The sequence below is a fragment of the Gracilinanus agilis genome, chromosome 2, assembly GCF_016433145.1.
Source record: "Gracilinanus agilis isolate LMUSP501 chromosome 2, AgileGrace, whole genome shotgun sequence".
Classification (NCBI taxonomy): Eukaryota; Metazoa; Chordata; class Mammalia; order Didelphimorphia; family Didelphidae; genus Gracilinanus; species Gracilinanus agilis.
The window spans coordinates 33,767,502-33,773,501 of record NC_058131.1 but is presented as its reverse complement, the minus strand read 5'-3'; the positions used below and the strand labels follow the sequence as shown (position 1 = coordinate 33,773,501).

Sequence of the window (6,000 nt, the reverse complement as noted above, 5' to 3'; positions counted from 1 at the left end):
CTTTCTTTCTTCCTTCTTTCCTTCCTTCCTTCCTTCCTTCCTTCCTTCCTTCCTTCCTTCCTTCCTTCCTTTCTCTCCTCTCTCTCTTTCCTCTCTCTCTTTCTTTCTTCCTCCTTCCCTTCCTCCCTTCTTCCCTCTCTTCTTTCCTTTTTTTCCCCTCATTCACCCAGTATTGGTCAACCACAAAGCACTGGGCTAGGCCTCAAGGAGGTACAATCACAGAGTCCTGGGCTTTCTTCATATTTGTCTTTTCTTATGCTGTAGTCATATTCCAGTTCATTCAGTACCCATTCCCCAAATGTTGCACATCTGTGCTGTTTCTAGCATTTTGCTCTGTTGATTAGGGAATATTTTTTATTGATTGATCTTTTTCCTTCCCAATGATACTGACATGCATGGTCAGAGGAGTAAAATGAGGGGTTGGATTAGACCAGGAGTTTGTAACCTTTTTTTGAGCCACAGGCCCTCTGGCAGCCTGGTGAAGCTTCTGGACACCTTTTCAGAATTATGAAAAATTTTTAGTTGAAGGAAATGCTGAGTTTCAGTTATAAGTTAGTAAAGATGAAGATGTAATTCTTGTGTTTAAAATTTATAAAAGTATTTTTGCCATCCAAGTACACAGATCCCCCTGAAATCTTAACCCTGCATTAGGTGATCTTTGAGATTCTTTTCAGTAATGACGTGCTGTTTTTCTGTGAGCCATAGCAAATCAGTTCAGTATTTGGGTGAAAATGGCCCATTACCAAAGAGTGCCCCTAGAACATGTCATCCCAGCTTGAATGATTTTACTTGTTTTTACCCCAGCTAGCCACTTGGTGGAGCTCATTGTCTTGGTGGAATCCCAGAACCTTGGGGATTGCCAGGACCATTCCCTGTCTGTTGCATCTCCTAGCAGTGATGCATCTAGACTACGTCTAGGTGGTCACTCACTGGGGTCAGGGGCTGGGCACTAGACATTCAGCTTCTGCTTGGCACTGGTTGCAGGGATTCCCATTCTACTTTTTGCATAGTGGATTTGTTGGAATGTTTTTTCCTTCTGTTGCGATGCCAGTGGTTTTTGGTAGCATGCACCCATTGCTTCCAGGAGCTGGCCTTTGGGTCGAGCAGGAAAAGCCTGATCTGTTTCCTCCAGGACAACTTCTGAGCTCAACCCTCCCCCTTTCCGTCACCCTAGCCACCCTGCTTTGGACAGGTTAACATCCTTCACAAAAAGTGACTCCCATGTGGAGTACTGTTCTCCAGATATGGTTTTGCCAACACAGTTGGCGGCCAGTCCTGTTGCTGGTCTGGACCCTGAGAGTCTTTTGGTGCCTTCCTGGTAGAGGCAGCACAGCTTGTGGTATGAGGAGGCCCTGAGTTCAAATTCTGCCTCTGATACTCACCTTCTGAGGGACCTGGAGCTCCTCACTTCATCTTGGAGACTGTCCATTGTAGAGGAGGATACACAGAAAAGCCAAAGCAAAGAAAACCAACCCCTACTTGCAAGACCTCACAATCTTAATGGATTCCAGGTCACACAGCTTGTAGGCATCTGAGGCAGGATCCAAACTCAAAAGTCTTTTTTAAAAATTATTTTTATTTATTATGTTAAACATTTCCCAATTACATGTAAAAAAAGATCAGCAATCTTTAAAAAAATTTTTGAGTTCCAAATTCTCTCCTTCCCTTCTGACCTTTCCACTTCCTTAAGAAGGCAAGGAACTTGCTATTGATTATACATGTGAAGTCATGCAAACCATTTCTGTTTGAGCCATGTTGCAAAAGAAAACATGAACAAAAGAGAATCACAAAAATAAAGTAAAGAGAAGTCTGTTTCAGTCTATATTCAGAGCTCAGCAGTTTCTCTGGAGAGGGAGAGCTTCATGGGTCCTTTGGGATTGGCTTGAATCATTATCTTAATTGACCAGTTAAGTCTTTCAGAGTTGATTATCCTTGAAATATTTTCTGTTACAGCGTATGATATTCTCTTGGTTCTGCTCCGTTTCCTTTGCATAAGTTCATGTAAGTTTCCTCAGGTCTTTCTGAAAGCATTCTTTTCATCATTTCTTATAGTAGTATTCTATTATGATTACATACCACAGATTGTTTTGTTTTTTTGAAACCTTTACTTTCCTTTTCTTCCATTTTAAATTTTTTATTTTATTTTTAAAAAAATTTTTCCATGTTTACAGGATTCATTTTCTTTCCCTCCCCCCTCCCAGAGCCGACAAGCAATTCCACTGGGTTACAAATGTTATCACTTGATACTGATAGATAAGAATCTCCACTCTGGTTTATTATTTTCTTTCCAAATTCTTATCTATCAATACCTATTTCCATATTCATTTTTTATTTTTATTTTTTTTAAACCCTTAACTTCTGTGTATTGGCTCCTAGGTGGTAAGGGTGGGCAATGGGGGTCAAGTGACTTGCCCAGGGTCACACAGCTGGGAGAAGTGTCTGAGGCCGGATTTGAACCTAGGACCTGACCCTCAATCCACTGAGCTACCCAGCTGTCCCCTCCCATATTATTCATTTTTGCAGTAGAGCAGTCTTTTAAAGCCAAAACCCCAAATCATATATCCATATAAACAAGTAATGAGTGATAAATCATACTTTTTTCTTTTGCATTTCTATTCCCACAGTTCTTTCTCTGCATGTGGATAGCATTTTTTCTCATAAGTCCCCTGGGATAGTTTTGAATCATTGCTTTGCTACTAGTAGTAAAGTCTATTATATTGGATTGTTTCACAGTGTTTCATTTTCTATGTACAGTGTTCTCTTGGTTCTACTCATTTCACTTTGCATTGGTTCATTGAGGTTCTTTCAATTTATATAGAAATCCTTCAGATCATCATTCCTTACAGCACAATAGTATTCCATCACCATTATATACCACAATTTTTTCAGCCATTTCCCAATCAATGGGCACCCCCCCCCCCATTTTTCATTTTTTCGCCACCACAAAGAGCATAGCAACAAATATTTTTGTACAAACATTTTTCAATATTGTCTTTTTAGGGTACAAACCCAATAGTGGTATTGCTGGATCAAAGGGCATGCAATCTTTTAAAGCCCTTTGGGCATAATTCCAAATTACCTTCCAGAAAGGTTTTATTAATTCACAATTCTACCAGCAAAGCATTAGTGTCCCAGTTTTGCCACATCACCTTCAACATTTATTATTTTTCTTTACTCTCAAATTGACCAATCTGCTAGGTGTGAGGTGGTACTTTAGAGTTGTTTTGATTTGCATTTCTCTAATTATGAGGGATTTAGAACACTTTTTCATGTCATTATTGATAGTTTTGATTTCTTCATCTGAAAACACAGATTGTTTTGATAATTGCTGCTTTATAACACAGTTTGAGATGTGGTACCTTCCTTTATTTTTTTCACTAATTCCCTTGAAATTCCTGGCCTTTTATTCTTCCAGTTGAATTTTTATTATTATTTGTTTCTAGCTCTGTGAAATAATTTTTGAGTACTTTGATTGGTATGACATTGAACAGGTAAATTAATTTTAGGTAGAATTGTCATTTTTTAAAATATTGGCTCAGCCTACCCATGAGCAATTAATATTTCTCTAATTGTTTAGATTGGACTTTATTTTTGTGAAATGTTTTGTAATTGTGTTCATATTGTTCCTGGGTTTGTCTTAGCAGGTAGACTCCCAAGTATTTTATTTTATTTTATTTTTTTTAAACCCTTAACTTCTGTGTATTGGCTCTTAGGTAGAAGAGTGGTAAGGGTGGGCAATGGGGGGGGTGTCAAGTGACTTGCCCAGGGTCACACAGCTGGGAAGTGTCTGAGGCCGGATTTGAACCTAGGACCTCCCGTCTCTAGGGCTGGCTCTCAATCCACTGAGCTACCCAGCTGCCCCTCCCAAGTATTTTATATTGTCTTTAGTTATTTTAAATTGTATTTCTTTTTCTATCTCTTCCTGCTGGACTTCAGTTTGTTCAAGTTTTCTTTTTAAAGATAGGATTATTTAAGTTTTTTATTTCATCTTCTGCTAACCTGGGCAATTTATAGTTTTGTAAATAACCATTTCACTCAGATTGTCAGATTTATTGGCATATAATTGGGCAAGACAGCTCCTTATACAGGTACCCCTTCTACATCGTAGGAGTTAGAGAAGTGGCACCTCCACAATCTGGAAAATTTGCATAAAATATTTTGGCTTATGTGTTCTTTTGCAAACTTTAACTTTTCATTTATTTTAACTTTAAAAAAGAAGTCGTACATATTTATGGTATTAGAATATAAAGTATGTTGATATTATACAATGCTCTATATATATTTTATGTATTTCTGAATTTCTAAACTTTTTTTGTATAGTCTGTGGCTTCCACAAAGCTCCCCAAAAATTCCCATTTAATTTCTTACATTGACTTGATGTATTGAAACTATGAAGGGGGAAATTATAATGTTGAAGGGATAACTGTAGTTGCTTTAATTTCATTTTCATTGGTGATGATTTCACTTTTTGCATTTGGTTTTCCTAATTTAAAAAAATCAAATTAACCTACAGTTTATTTTCTTGGTTTTTTCACAAAAACCATCTTCAGGTTTTATTTATTAGTTTAATGGTTTTCTTATTTTCAGTTTTATTACTCTGTCCTTTGAGTTTCAAGATTTTTAATTTGGTGAATCATTGGGGATTTAAAATTTCCTTTTTTTGCATGGCCAATTCATCGATCTGTTTTCTCTTTATTTTATGGACATAAGTATTTAGAGACATAATTTTAGAGATATCTAAGTACATATAAAAAATATAAATCATCCCCATAGTACTGTTTTGGCTGTATCCCATAAATTTTGGTATGTTGTCTCATTGTTGTCATTCACTGATTATTGATTGTTTTTATGATTTGTTCTTTTTTAAAAATTTAATTTGATTTTTTTCATTTTTTATTGTCATGCAAAACACATCCATTTTGGTCATTGTTGTAAGAGCAAAGTCATATATAACTAAAACCCCAAAATAAAATAAAAGATAGACTGATATGAAAGATGACTCCAACAGTTCTTTCTTCTGGAGGTGTATCACTTTACCCATTACAGGTCTTCCAGAGTTGTCCCAGATTATCACATTGCTGAGAGTAGCCAAGTTTTCATAGATAATCACTGTCCAATATTGCTGTTACTGTGTACAATGTTCTCCTAGGTCTGCTTATTTTGCTCTGCATCAATTCCTGCAAATCTTTCCAGCTTTTTCTGAAGTCATTTTGCTTATCATTTCTTATAGGACAATAGTATTCCATTACCAGCATGTACCCCAATTTGTTCAGCCATTCTGTAATACATGGACATCCCCTTGATTTCTAATTCTTTGTCACCTCAAAAAGAGCAACTATAAATATTTTTGTACAAGTAGGTCTTTCCGCCTTTTTTTATATCTCTTCGGGATACAGACCCTATGATTTATTTTTTAATCTAATCATTTTTAAAACCCTTACTTTCTGCCATGGAACCAATACTATATATTGTTTCTAAGATAGAAGAGTGATAAGGACTGGGCAGTGGATATTAAGTGACTTACCTAGGGTCACATAGGAAGTGGCTGAGGTCAGTTTTGAACCCATGACCTCTAGTTTTCAGGCCTGGCTTTCAATCCATTGAACCACCTAGATGCCCCCCCTCCCCCCCTTTCTTTAGGATTAGATTATTAGTTTCCAATTTTTAATCTATGTTTCCATAGCTCTTTATAGAATATAATTTTTGTTATATTACCTGAAAAGAATGCATTTAATATTTCTGCTTTAATGCATTTACTTGGGAAGTTTATGCTCTAATATGTTGCCAGTTTTTGTGAAGGTGCCATGTCTTCTGAGAAAAAAAGTATATTCCTTTCTGTTTGCATTCCATTTTCTTCAAAGATTTGTCATATCTTTTTCTTAAAATTCCATTCATCTTCTAGCTTCACTTTAAGGGTAGGAGACCAATTTTGTTCAAGTCTATGTTTAAGACCCTAAGTCAGAGCAATTGGGAAACACTCTAGCAGGCTTGGAGCTCAGT

At 36.6% G+C, this 6,000-nt stretch overlaps 1 protein-coding gene across 1 annotated transcript in view; it reads left to right on the top strand.

Annotated features, from left to right (window-relative positions):
* POLR1A (RNA polymerase I subunit A) overlaps positions 1-6,000 on the top strand; it is a 72,335-nt gene that overhangs the window by 12,823 nt on the left and 53,512 nt on the right. The gene's annotated exons all lie outside the window — the stretch shown is intronic.